This window comes from Alligator mississippiensis, chromosome 3 (assembly GCF_030867095.1).
Source record: "Alligator mississippiensis isolate rAllMis1 chromosome 3, rAllMis1, whole genome shotgun sequence".
Taxonomy (NCBI): Eukaryota; Metazoa; Chordata; order Crocodylia; family Alligatoridae; genus Alligator; species Alligator mississippiensis.
The window spans coordinates 211093788-211108618 of NC_081826.1; the positions used below are offsets into that span (position 1 = coordinate 211093788).

At 41.2% G+C, this 14831-nt stretch overlaps 1 protein-coding gene across 7 annotated transcripts in view; it reads right to left on the reverse strand.

Annotated features, from left to right (window-relative positions):
- Positions 1-14831, reverse strand: part of SEMA4D (semaphorin 4D) — a 158167-nt gene that overhangs the window by 55001 nt on the left and 88335 nt on the right. For 4 of the 7 annotated variants that reach the window (XM_014608690.3, XM_014608688.3, XM_059724877.1 and 1 more), the window contains one exon: positions 8768-8834. The exons of the other annotated variants lie outside the window; for them this stretch is intronic. The gene's annotated coding sequence lies outside the window, so the exon portion shown is untranslated. The remainder of the gene's footprint in view (positions 1-8767; positions 8835-14831) is intronic. 7 annotated transcript variants of the gene reach the window in all.

Genomic DNA, 14831 nt, shown 5'->3' on the forward strand with positions numbered 1-14831 from the left:
GCCTATTCTTCAGTGCAAGGAATCTCAGGTTCTGTAAAGTTTCCCACAAGGTAAACTTAAAATACATGTTCTGCTGCTAACAAATCATTTTAAAGTCATTATTTTGGTGCAAATAAACATGATATAATGTGAAGACTGCCTGTTAGAGCTCTCCATAATGCTCATATCAGCAGCTGACTAAAACAGCACCTTTATATGAGAAGGAACAATTAACAGAGCACATGGGAGTTTGCTAGGGTACAGCTGGAATTTCAGAACTGTGACATTCCTGTTGACATCCATAATGTTCATGCACAGGCAAAGAAACAGGAGTAGAAATCAATTTATTCTGCCTGCAAGGGAGATGGGGAGGACAGAAATAAAATGTTTGCTCAAAAAGGGCTGGAAATATGTAGCATGAGAAAGTCTACAAGCCACTGAGGTTTTATTACAAACAATTAAGAATAAAATCCCAGTACTTGAACTGGAGAATTATAGACCTGAATGGTATATAGGACTGTTATTGAGATATGAAGACATTCACCCCTAGGGTCACCAGTTCGAATCTGCCTCTGGTTCCTAGTGACTGAATGCTATGATTGGTAGGCTGTACACAATGAATCTAGTATCCTATTTCATTTGCTCCTAGAGAGATGCCCTTAAGAAAAAAATCTAAACACTGTAATTGTTAGGCCTGAAAGCAGCAGTGCCAGAGTGACCAAAAACTGAATGGTCACCGAAGGCAAGGAAGATATTTATCTTTTATCCCTCAAGATGGCTAGGGTGAAGGGATGCAAGGAAGCAATTAGAAAAAACTTATTTTGTGAATAAAGAGGTTTTCAGCTTCCAGGTCTGTTCATCCAGCACCCTTATCAGCACTGCATTATGACTATATAGGACATACAAAAGATTGCAAAAGCCAAACATCTGAAAGTTAGCACAATGCCAGATTTGCAGTATCCTGGAGACTCTTAGTTCTGCCACTTTAATTATGCATCCAGCCATGGAAAAAACAGCCTGAAGCTGTCTTTAATTATATAATTCATGTGCATAAACAGAATTAATTAAGGTTGCACAGGGGCCATGTTCATGGAAGAGTAACAGACAGGAAGCCCGTGCCCAGGAAATGTAGTTGACAGGCCACGGAAAGAGTTAATGCAACGTCCCAATAAGACCGATGCAAGTTAGAATCCAACACAGCACCTGCATCACTGTCTAGCTGAAAACTTAACCAGATCTTTTTTTTTTTTTTAAGTCACTAAAAACCACTGGAGTTTTATCACTTGAAATGCTAATGATTTGCCTTGCATAGGTCCTCAGAAGAGCTGGGATTTTTACATCCCCAACATGGTCTTCTACTATGGAAACAGCTGAGATTCCTCTACTTTGTATCCCATCAACTTTTTTTCTGGTCTCTTTCTGCTCCTGTCCACATTATATCTCTTTTACTTAAACTCCTTCCTACCTCGCTCTCTCTCTGTGCTTCTGTCCTCCCCACTAAAAGACTCCCATTCTTCTACAACAGTCTTTATTGCCACCACTTTTGCCTCTGCTGCCTCTCACCCTCTTGGCTCTGTTCCTAACTCCTATGCCCCAGGGTTCAGTCCTTCCTCCCCCTCCATCCTGTCTCTCCAATTTCTCATCCCTTCAGGACTTTGAAGAGGCCGTTCTTAACCCCTTCTATGCTACCCAAGCAACAGCAAGAGGAGCATCTAGAGTGCATGTGACAGTCTCTCTGCTTTCAGTTCTGCTGCCCTGTGTCACAATTGGCACTAGCAGCCGACATGAAAAACTGCAGCCGAAGGCCAGCTCAACTCAGCCCTCAGTCCTCTTGGCTGCAACATGCCCAGGCAAGGAAAAGCATGTTTACCCCACCACGGCAGAAGCATACCTCCTTCCACTTGCTCCTGCTCCACATATGCCAACCCCCAAAAATGAGGCAAAGTTGTCACTGCCTTCAAGAGCTAATGAGTTCACAGCCGACAACTTAAGGGCATGCTGACAGACACATGCTTAAAGCTTAGAATGGCTCTAAGGCAACCACATTGTCTCATTTCTGAGATCCAACATGGTACACTAGACACTAGGGCTGTGTGAAGCTTCGGTCCCTGATTTGTTTCAGAGGAGAGTCAGCCCAATTTGGTGGCCGAATCTCCAAATCCGAATTGAATCAGGAGATCCATTAGTCTCTCCAAATCGAATCGGAACCCTCCGATTCGAATGGAGAGATTTGACCGTAGACATAGTTTTATATGTTTTTTCTACATACCTCAAGGCATCAGGCGGCTCATGAATGCAGAGATGATGGGGCGGATGAAGCATCCCACGGGAGCATGTGGGGGGGAGGGGGGGGTGTCCCCAGCAAACTTGGCAGCAAACCCAATAGTGGACTAGAAGCACTTCTGGTCCACTTCCAGGTTCACCACCAAGTATGTGGGAGGCCCCCCTACGCTCCTGTGGGATGCTCCACCATTTCAGTGTTCACAAGCCGTGCCTAGTACCTTGAGGCATGTAGAAAAAAAAACATATAAAGCTGTGTCTATGGCCAAATAACTGATTCTCAGAATCAGAATCGAATCTTCAGATTCGGATTTGGCCGAAACAAATCGGGACAGTGATCCGAATCAGCGAATCGAATCACTGTCCCCTGAATTGGGTCAAATCCGAATCAAATATGGCCTGCTTTGCACACCCCTACTGGACAATTGTGTGTACTGCATAGGAACGGATGCAGAAATGCCTAAATGGAAACAGTCCACATGCAGTCTTATGAGCAGCAAGATCCAAGAGCAGATCTAGGAGGCTCCATAAGGATGGAACCTAGAGAGAATTTAGCTTCCAAATTCTAACAAGCCTCTACAGAACAGGTACACAACTGATTTTCCTGGAACTTAGAACTTAATCGTAATTGGGTAAATTTTCAGTGGAAACAAAACCATGAACACAACAGCAGCACCCTGTCACACTTCAAGTCACACAGAAATGGTTTTATCTCTGTTTAAATACAGGTAAAAAATTCTTCCCAAACCTCATAGGTTAGCTGAACTATTTCAGCCAAAACTTTCTAAAAAAACCAAACAAAAACAAAACAAAAACCTATAAGCCTGAAACACACACCCAATATGGAAAAGTTTAGCCCAAACAGTTATTTGGCAAAGTAAAGAGCAACTAGGAAAACTGCCACAAACCTAACCATAGGCACTGCTACCTGCAACTCCTATAACACTGACTTGCAAAGGTATACAAAACTTTTTGCATGATAAGAGACCACTTTCCTATAACTTTAAAAGATATGGTATTTAAGGCCAGAACCTTTCTTTGCTGGTACCAGCTTTGCCACCCTACATAAGTTAAGGAGGGTTTGGCAGCCTTGCTATTTCTCATCAGTTATGAGAGCCATGGAGACAGAGCTAACAAAACAGGCTACCTATGTTGCTAATAGTAAGCTAGAACTGCTTTGGCAATTGAAACGCCAAGCCCATGCTTCTTTATTCTACCACTGGAGGACCTACAGTACTGAAAAATATTACAGTAAGAAGCATTAAGGACAAGCAATAGTACAGTCACAGCCACATTACCTCTAGATTTTTTATTTTAAAAAGGAGTATAAGCCCAGGCTTTGTGAAAGCGCATCATTGTATTTTTTTTAATTCAAAGATTTCACTGCATTTTCATTAAAAAAAACAGGGAGAGGATAGACAAAAAATACACAATGACTGCAAAATGGGAAAACAATGTGTATGCAACAAAAGAAAATTACCAGCATTAGTAGAAGCAGTACAACTCTGAGAGCAACAACACAGACATAGCTGGACAAAACAAAACCCCCACACTTCACACGTCTCAAGTCTTATGATGGGAGTTTAGAGGCTTAACTCTAATCTGCTACTGCACACATTTGGAAGCCAGGCAAAGATGGCTCTGGTATGCAAGTTCCCTACGCTAAAAAAGAATATGTTTGGCTTAATTACCATGCTGTATTTCAAGGGAAGCACCATTAATTTTTGTGTCTAAAGAAATTAGTATGTGCCACTATAACAGAGCTGGTAGCGGCCAATGCTATAGAGACAAAATAGGCAATGAACAGTGTCTCCAAGACAGAAACATGTAAAAAAGGAACACGCCAAGTGTTCACATAAGTGACTAATAATAAGTGACTAGCTTCCTTGCATAACAGTGAGATTGCTGGTCAATGTAGCATATTGTACAATAAAAAATGCTTTGTATAGGAAAAACATTGCACAGAGTGATGGAACGGGAAGAGTAAAAATCAGGAGACTGTAAAGACTATCTCCACCCCCACACACAAATGGCATCTTTTGAAAGGCTAATAAAAACATTATTTACTCCTAACACCAGGAACATAGTAGACAGGCATCTTAGAATGATTAGTTAATGATTTGTTAGATTATTTAGTTAGGTGCTGCTAACTCCATTTCCTATCACTATCAAGTTAAACAACAGACATACAAAATCTAAACCTAACAATTAAAAATAGCAGTTTGCAATGCATTATGCCACAAATAATCTGCACAAATTCATTCTGGGTAAACTGCATTTCCTTTACCCACCTAGCTACCTAAAGTGTAATAATACCTATAAATCTAATTTAGGACCTATATATATATCATGATATAGTGGGTATAATTCTGCCAACACAATCGAGCACCCTGTGGAGACAAAAAATTGGCGGCTGCAACCAGTTTTGTATTCCAGAGCCATCTATTTGTACTTAAAGCTTGCTGTTTGACAAGCTTTTAAGGAGCCATTAAAGATTCCTAAGCAAAAACTCCTAATGTGACTTGTTAGGAGCAAAGTCAGTGGACAAGGCAAGAGAGAAATGGGAGTATGATGCACCCATTATAAGGCTGCAATAAATTACTTCTACTTCCATTTATTTCTTACATGGTAGGGGATCTCTTCCACAGTAATCCTATTGCTTCCCTCAAGACTAATCGGCAGATTATATTTTTATTATTTTTAAATATGATTTTTTACTAGTACCCAACGTACACAGTCAACAGAAAGGTTAAGAGTCTGGAGATGAGAAACTTCTCCAGCCTAACACCAATTGCCCAGATGCATCCCCCCCATCAGTCATTACTGTGCAAGTATTGTTTTTCAAGACCAAACTTTTTTAATATCAATGCTTAATGATACAGACATCAAAACAGTAAATCAATTCAGAGAAGAACACAAAGAAAGATATGAAGAGCAGTGGTTCTCAGCCTTTTTACACTCAAGGCACTTCCTTGTTAGACTAAAGGCACTCCTTGCAAAATGTCATCTTAGTTTTCATTCATTTTTTGACTATAGAATAATAACCAACCAATTCTGTTGCAAATTACTCAGAAAGACCACAAAAGGTCAGAAAGTTTTTAACATGGAGGATTCCTATTTATAATCTCTGGGTTTATCTGAGTCATATTTGAACACCTAACCATGCTAACGTAGTGTGGCACCCTGTAGCACTCTTGAAAAGATCTCAAGGCACCTCAAGGTGCTATGATACCCTTGGTATAGAGACAGGCATGTTTTCACGTGAACTGCTTCCGCTGGCAGAAAAAGGGTCCATCTTTTTCACCTGTCAGTCATTAATCGTTATTTTGTTTTGAAATAATTTTTTCAGGGTTTTGAAGGCAGAAGGTGGGGCAGGCTGGCATCTTACAGACTAGTTCAGAAATGCATATGCCAGTGGTTCTCAACTGAAGTTATGTAGCAGCAGCTAGGTAAAACTGCCCCGTGCACACTCCTGCTGCATTAAAACTCTGATCAGCCTAAAAACAGGCAGAGGCTGACTTGGCTGTAGCCCTTCTCAGTTCAGCCTCTATTTCCAGGAGGAGTTCAAGGGGGACCACACCAGGAAAGGCTGCGCAGAATGAGGCAACTCCTGTCTTCGGGCTGATCAGAGCCCCAACACAGCAAGATACCATGCACATGCCACAGCCCTTCCCAGGTATGCTGTGCAGGAGATGCGGGTCAGTTTTTTTCTGAATGCAGCAACTCCCAGATGAGAAACACCGAGGTAAATGGAGGCAGCACCAACAGTGGATCTCAACTGGGGATACCATCACAATCAAAAAGTGCTGATGGGGTGCCCCAATTCTGAAAAAGTTGTGTGTCGCTGGCATAAATTTTCATAGATTACAGTTTATGTCAGATACAGATGGACTTGCAGAGAGCAGGGGTACTAAACAGAAAGGAATAGAGTTATCTAAATGGAAAAAATAGGGAAATGAAGTGGAAATGGCAAAGGGAAGAAGGGGCATTGCTGAGAAAAGCAGTTAACCCAGAGGAATGTAGGTGTTACAAAAGACAATCCAAGTAACGGGACAAGAATCTACAATTTGTGTTGAGACCACCTTTAACACAATCTAGTTTGTGAATGATTTCTTATTCCACAGTTTTGTATATAGTAACTTACTTCCACACCTGTCTCACTCCTCCCCCCAATAAGGAAAAGTAAAAGGCTTTCATTAAAAAAAAAAACAACACAATTTAGCATGTGGTTATAGCTATACTTCATCTTTAAACTGCTCATGTTATTGAAAGGTTTAAATTGCTGTTTCTAAAACCATTTGAGATTGCTTACTTTTCCTCCACTCTACAGTGTTTATAGAAACTATAAATTGCACAGTATGCCAGTTTTGTCTACCATGCTTTATTTACACAATTCGTTTATTCTACACTTGTGGGGTAATATAGAAATGCCCTCTGTTTTGGTTCTCATGCTTTCAGCACCGGTCACAGACATGCTGACACTTTTAGTCTCTCTCTCTCAAAACATTATTTTAATCTTACGTGGTTTTTAATATACAACACAAAATGAGCATTAATTTGTTTCTGAGTAAACCACAAGAGAGTGGAGCAGTAACTTTTACTATTTACCATAAGGTATGGAAATGCATTTCCATATCACTAGGCACGTCTACACAAGACACCGACTATGCAGTAGCCTGATATTACTGTGCAGTAGCGTTGTGTTGCAAAAACCATGACGTGACGCTATTGCACAGTAGCATTAGGCTACTGAGCAGCAACATCACAAAAAAGGCATTTGCCACTAATTGTAATTATAATTGGTACTTGTACTAATAAAAGTACTAAATAAATGTGCAGTAACACCTCACGTAGGCATGGCTAGCCTGTATCAAAATGAACATTTTTGTCTGCTCCAGTAATCTTACTGTAGCAAGAGACAGGGCACTATAGTTTGTCTGTATCCATACAGTCCTCCTCACCCACTCCTGGATGATGGATTGGTGAATAAACTTGAAATCTGCTTTCATTCACACAGTTGTTTCCATTGATGGAGTTCCATTGTTGGAAAAGGAAACTAACACAAGTAGAGAAAAGTTTCAGCTGTAGATGCTGCTCACAAAATAAAACTCGCAAGGCTGAACCTCCAGAAACTCTTAAGAGTCTTCCAAATTCTGCATTATAAAATTTACCATTAAATAGTTCTGAATAAAATTTATGCTACTAATTATATGAGTGTTTTTCTCCCCAGGATTCTTCCAATTGTCTCATAAAACTTTGGAAAAAAGAAGTCATACTTCTGCCTAATACTTTTTTAAAACCGATTACTACTACACGTAACAACAAAAATTATTGTTAAAGGGAAAAACTGAAATACCTCCCACAAATTGTTCCCTTTATTTTGTGCATGTAATGGGTGTAGAGTCACATAGTTTCCCCCCGTTGTTAGAGATTCCATTTAGCAACAGGAAAAAGGAAAGAAAAAAATTATAAACTGTAAAATTGCAAAGTCAGGCTGAGGGAACTCCTGGGCAACTATTGCACTTGAATCTTATTTCATCTGCTACTTGAGTGGATGCTGAATTGTCTACGTCAGGAAGGCTGCTGGCAGACATGAAAAAAAACTTCCCTTTACCAGGACCTATTAGATAAACAGCATCAAAAAAGCCCCACTAAATCATACCAATCTATACAGACGTTGGGCAAGCTGGGTCCAACTAACACGATGCATCTTCGGGGCATTTGTTGGGCTTGATGCAGGGGTATACCGAGTCTAAAGTAAAGCACCATTTTCTTTTTTTTTTTTTAACATCTGTAAGCAGCCAAAGTTCTCAGAAGAGAGAGGAAAATCAACTGAGGTCACCTTTCTATGTCTTCTGAACCTAGTATACAGGAGGACAGCCACAATTTAAGTTGTACGAGTGGCAGTGGTCCAACTTATTAGGAACTGCTGGGTCAAAGTTGAGCCAGAGACAGAATGCTTTATCCATCCCTTCTACGTACCTCCCCCTCCTTCCAGCCAAATAAATTCCCTATGTGGAGAACTGTGAAATTGTTCCATCCTCAGCTGCAAGTTTACAGCAGGTAACCAGACACCTGGATTAGCTGTTTGAGGACCGAGCCAAGGAATAATGGGCCAGATTTTCTGATTTAGAGGTACATGCCATGGCCTCTGAAACTCAATGAATATGGTGCTTCTATTTACATCTTGGAAATATGCATCTCTGTGTCTCCTCCCATGCACTAAGTGCTTACCAAAGTGAGACCCTGATTCCAAATGAAACATTTCGCTCTCGCCAAAGAGTAAATATTCATGTTCTTTATGACACTTTGATTTGGGAAGTACCTTGCACTTGAAGCAAAATAAAAAATAAAATTTGCTACCAAATCCTTATCTCAATTAAACCGATTATACTACATTAGGACCACAAGCCATTTGCTCTGCTGTTCAAACAGGTACATGGCTAACACAGATACAGAGAAATTCAGTTGGAATGGAGAAGAAGAAATAAGTTATATTTTACTGTACCTATTCACCACTTAGAACTTCCCACTTGTTTCTGGAATTAGAAAGCCTTCAGAAACCGTTTCTTCTTCTAGAAAAAGAAATACAATTTATTGAGTTTGACACACTACTGAAATGGAAATTAACAACAATTCTCCCATAAAATTTGGCTCTTAGTTCCAGAATCCTGGGTGGAAGATTATTTCTGACAAAAAAAGGACAAGGCAAAAACAAAAACCGAGGACTGATGTATGGTATTTGTACCAGATGAGCCAAAATACTAGTATATTATTTACATTGGGGGGGAGAGGGAAATGTAATTAAATCCTCCTGGTACAAAAATGTACATATTTCTGTTGCTTTAAGCTTCTTCCTTATTCTCATTTCCCTCCATTCATCTTAATTGTCTTCCCCAAGGTCTATTTACAATAACTTCTGAAAATTATTGATTTATTACTGGTGGCAAAAAGAGCCAAATGAGAAATTGGGAGCCCTTTAGATTTGGCACTGTGCACACAACAAAAAGAGAAAATCTGTCGCTCAGAAAATTTACAGTTATCATCACTGCTAATCTAGAGGCTAGAATTAAGAATTATTCTAGCCATTATCCAAACATATTAAAACCAAAAGACACTTCCTTGAGACCGGTACTCAATCTATAACAGCAGGGGTCAACTTTTTTGGCAGATGTGCCACAAGGTAATCCTTGTGTTGTCCTCAGTGAAAGTCCAATCCCCTCCCCCTGCCCCAGGGGTGGGCAAAATGCAGCCCGCCAGGCCATTCTATCCGGCCCGCGGGGCCCCTAAACAATTTAGAAAATTAATATTTATCTACTTCGGGCTGCCTGTCATGTGGCCCTCGATGGCTTGCCAAAACTCAGTAAGCGGCCCTCTGCCCAAAATAATGGCCCACCCTTACTCTGCCCCATCTGCTGCTTGGCTTTCTGCTCCCTGCCCCCTGCATGATCTGATATGTGCCCTACATAGAGACATCCTAACTGCCACAGGCTGGCCATCCCTGATCTATTGCATGATTTTATAGATAGATGAAACTAACTAGCTTTGCAACAGCAAAGATAACTTCAAAATAATGGGTTTAGTAAGTAGGAGATTCAACTTGCCTCCCCCTCCTCGCAAACCAAACAACTTGCACAAGTTCAAACAGTGACTCAGAGCCAACAGCAGGAATAGAATTCAGAAATTCTCATGTCCAGCCTTATGCTCTTAACCACTTGACTATGTTCCTTACACAGCCCAATTTGTACATGAAGAAAATAAACCCTGAACAATCCTTTCAGAGGATTTAGTCATGGTCAGTAACTTTTATGATGACAGTGACATCACACTTCCTCTTAAAAGAATGAGCAGGAAGAACTGGAAGCAACCTCCGAACCAAAGTAATGCTGATGTAAAATAATTCTAAAATCCTGCTAGTGACTGTAATTATATAGAAAGTTAAAGCAAGCTTTTGGCAAAAATGCTGATAAAGACAGTATGACACAAATATTACAAAATTAGTTTTTGTCTGGTACAATACCTCACCAAGACAATGAGGCGGCACTAAATATTCCATGACAGACCGAGATGCCATGCATATAGCAATGAAGCTTCAGGTTTCCTTTGCCAACTTCATTTTAAATTATGCAAACTGTTAATAGATTTATTTCCCTAACTCTAATGTTGAAGGAACAAATAATTAATATTCACCCAGGCTTGTTAAAATTAAAGTGGCATTTCCAAACGCTGTTATTACTGTTCTTACTTTTCTCTCACTGAAATCAATGATGAGAGGGGAAAAAAAAAATCAATTCAATTAATCAAATTTAATACAAGCAAAGTTAGGCCACAGTACTTCTGGAAAACCCTTTTAAACATTATAGAGCTTTCTGAATGTTCATGAATAGTAGCTGACATCCAGCTCCTGATTCAGCCACTCAGGAAGAAGGGGGCATGGCCTGGACTCACCCCAAACCCCTGGGTAGAGAGGACATGGACCAGTAGGAATTTGGCAGCAAGGGAGACTGGCAGTATTAATAGCCACTGCTCCCCCACCATCAAATTTCCTGACCTATGGAGAGGCCTGTGATCTAGATGCCACAGCTTCCATTGGCCATATAGGTAACCCCCGCTTAGCGCTCTTAGTTGGTTCCTGAAAAACCAAGCATTAAGTGAAACCAAAAGTATTTGATGACCCAAGTTAGCAACCGCAAGCGTTATAATGAAACTCATTGAGTGCTAAGTGAATTCTGGTATCAATTTCAAATGAGCGCCATAGCAAAACAGTGCTAAGTGAAACAGTGTTAAGTGTGGGTTGCCTGTATTTGATCCGTATGCTGGAGACAGAGCACCCCTGAGTTGAGACAAAGGAGACTCCAACCAACACTATTCAGAAACAAAGGGCTTATGGAAAACCCAGTCCAATATCCAGATGCTGGAAGAGTGGAGGAAGTACAGAAATTCTTTCCTTAGGCTCCCTTTGGAATGCCCATTTTATAAATCACTTAGTAACTTAGCAGGCATCTGATAACACTTCTACTTACCTTTCCTTCCCTCAAACCTAAAACTTCCTGACTACTGGAAAGAAGGACTCCTCTACTTAACTGTTGGGTCCTCTTTCCCGATTGGAATTGCCATTGGTTGTTATTGCTGATGTTCATATAATGATGATTTTCCCAGGCACTGGCAAGGTACAGTTTTAAAAAATATATTCCTATGGTTCTAAACATCAGCACTGGAAGTGACAGTCTTGTTTTCATTTTGTTCAGGAATGAGAAGAACAAGGACAGAGGCAACAGTGGATATATTATTCCCTGCAAATGGGGGGCGCGGGGAGAGGAGTCAAATACAAGTGCATCAACTCATGCTTGGTAACCTCTTTGCAATCATAAGTGACTCAAAACTTAAATTCTGTTAAGTGAAAGCCATCCTGATGATTTGGGTCCACTCCTACTTGCCTACTTAATGCTTAGAGGGCTAGACGTTTCAAGGCCCCAGATTCTCTCCTGGTTCAGTGCTTTGAAAATAAAGCATTCATTGATTCATTCAGTTAGGCTAGAGGTATATTCAAGAAAAGAAAAATGTATCGCCTATACATTACAATATATTTTTCTGTTTGTTTTTTGAAGTACTTTTTATTTAAATGAAGCACCTGGGCCTAAATAAGTAGTTACATAATGAGTCCTGAACAGCTTTAAGGAATCTTTGCAGCCACAGAATCAAATCATAGAGTTAAGCAGCTCTTTAAATTGCCTATCAAGGAATTTTCCATCGTCCAACTCAGTTGGCAAAGCAACTGCAAGTGCAAATGCGTGGGAACATTCCAACACAAAGAAACAAAGCTGTGACAGAAGGATCAGATGAGAATTTTATTAAGTCAAAATGAACCCATCTGATGGCAAGACAAATTATAATACTCTACAAGGTCCACAATGGGAAGTAAACACAAATATTAGATTTAAAGGTCATGAAAAAAGCAGTGAAAAATCTGACGTGCTTTTCCAGATTAAGAATACCTTTGCCCTGCTCCATTGTTCTGAGCAATTTAGTGCACACTATCTTTTATCAAGGTCTCTGACCAATAGCTGTTCTTATCTAATATATATAGTGGAAAAAGTACACGTAACTCCGAGTTACTGCACACAGAGGCAAGCCCTTAAAACAAATTCCTTGATTCTGAACATTTAGGGCAGTGATTCTCAATCAGGGTGCCACATTACTCTTTTAAAAGTGTTGTGGGGTGTTGCACAATACTAGCACTCTTAGGTGTAGTAACACCTACACGATTCACATGCTAAACCCAGAGATTACAAAAAGGAATCTAGAGTCCAAACACTCTGACCTTCTGTGGTCTTTCTGAGCTTTCTGCAACAGAAAACTGCTCTGTTATTTTTTCATGGTCAAGAAACAAGTAGAAGTTAATAACTAGCATTTTCCCAGGAGTACCTTGAGTCTAAAAGGGTTGAGAACCACTGATTAGGGGCTGCACTCACTAAACAACAATTACTCATTCGACTATGCTTTAGGGTTACATCTTCCAAACCGAACCACTAGACTTTCTGTGAGGGCATTCCTGCTTAATTGTGATCATAGTACTTGGATAATTTAACATTCAACCTGAGATTTCTGGGTCAAATCGGCAGAGGGTCTGGGCACTGAAAGAAATGTGAATTTTCAGTGCTCAGCCAGGAACAAAACTAACTTCCACTAAAGTCCAAGGTAAAAATTCACATGGACATCATGGGGAGCTGTATCAGATACCACAAACTTAACCCCCTCTATGGATTTTGTCTCTCGTATGCAATATCACTACTGATGGGAAGTAAAACCCCAATTGAATAATCATTTAAGCATGCTTTGTGCATAAGTCTACAAATGTAGAACTCTTTCTGGGATGCAGTTGAGAAGAGGTGAGGATTAATTCTGTAGGAGCATAGCTGGAGCTCTCATTTAATCCCATCTCTATTGGCTGTTTGCCTGTACAGGCAACATTTGTAGTCATACTGTACAAATAAATTGCTATTCACAGCTTGCCAATAGCTGTGACAATTATACACATTAGTGCATTGGAACCTGAATATCAAAATTACATTCAAATTAATGCGACAGATTTCAATACACCCTTCAGATAATACTACTTGCCCTAAATCCTTTAAAACAGCCTTAAACCTATGAGCTGTAAGAATTCCCAAGAGAAGGTTATGTTTTTTCCACTTGTCCGAATATGTACATAGTTATTTTCTTCCACAAAGGATAAGATTTCAAATCTCATGCTGAGAAACTGTTTCTTTTGGTCATAATTACTTAAGCATGGTGCAGTTCACTTACCAGAAATGTTATAGTATGCACAATAATTCTTTGCAAGTTTTCAATAAAGTCATAGCTAATTATTTTGACTACTGTGACATCAAAGTTTTTTAAAAAATCCACTAGATTATTGAATGAAAGGCTAAAATAGGTTATGAAGAACAACACTGTATTCCATCTTTAAAGGAAACTCAGCAATTCTTTATGTAAATTAAAATACTCTGTTAGCATTATAAAAAGGAAACTTTTCACACTCCTATTCTAAAATAATCAGGCTATATGACATGTTAACCTATTAAAAGGTACTTCTGCAGTTCTGGGATATTTGCCAGAAAAACAACAACTACCACTACTTCTTCACAACCTTTACCAATACAACTACACACACACACACACACACACACACACACACACACACACACACAGGTTTCCCTCGATTTATGCAGTAGACACGTTCCCAGGGAACAGCACATAAATCGAATTTGCATAAAGCAAACCCAGTTTTCAATTAAACAGATAGGGATGCGTTCCCACAGCGGTGAGGGAGGGAAGGAGTGAGGCTGGGGCGAGGGAAGGGGCAGAGAGAGGGGCGCGGCACAGCCCAGTGGTTGCAAGCAGGCGGCATCTGATGATCCTGGGGCTGCAGCAGGGGTGACACCGGGATCTTCGTGGCGCTCAAGGTAAGCAGCAGCCCCACTCACCCCACTGCTCCGCTTCTCCCCACTCACTGCAGCCCCTGTAGCAGCATCCCTGGGAGCAGCCAACGCCAGCTGCCTACAGCCACTGGGCTGTACCTTGCCCCAAATCCCCTGGCACGGTGCAGCCCAGCAGTGGCAAGCAGGCAGCATCCACTGCTCCCAGGTCTGCAGCAGGGGTGGGAAGCAGCCTGCAGTGGGACGAGAGCAGGCTGGAGCTAGTGGCTGCTGCAGGCTGGGGCCAAAGGCGGCACCAGGCTCTTCCCAGCGCCTGGCATTGGTGCTGGGAGGACAGGTTGCAGGGGGCTACAGAGAATTTTCGGGTGGCAGCAGCCCCCCTCCCATCATCACAGTCCACACCGAGCGCTGGGAAGAGCCTGGTGCTGCTGCTGGTCCCAGCCTGCAGCCGCCACTGTCCCCCGCCTGTTCTCATCCCGCTGCAGGTGGCTGCCTGCCCCTGCTGCAGCCCTGGGAGCGGTAGACTCCACCTGCTTGCAGCGCTGGGCTATGCTGGACTGGGAGGTTCGGGGCACTGTGCCCTGGGGGAAGCAGAGCCCCAGGGAGTTTGGAGCATGGCGCAATCCAGTGGCT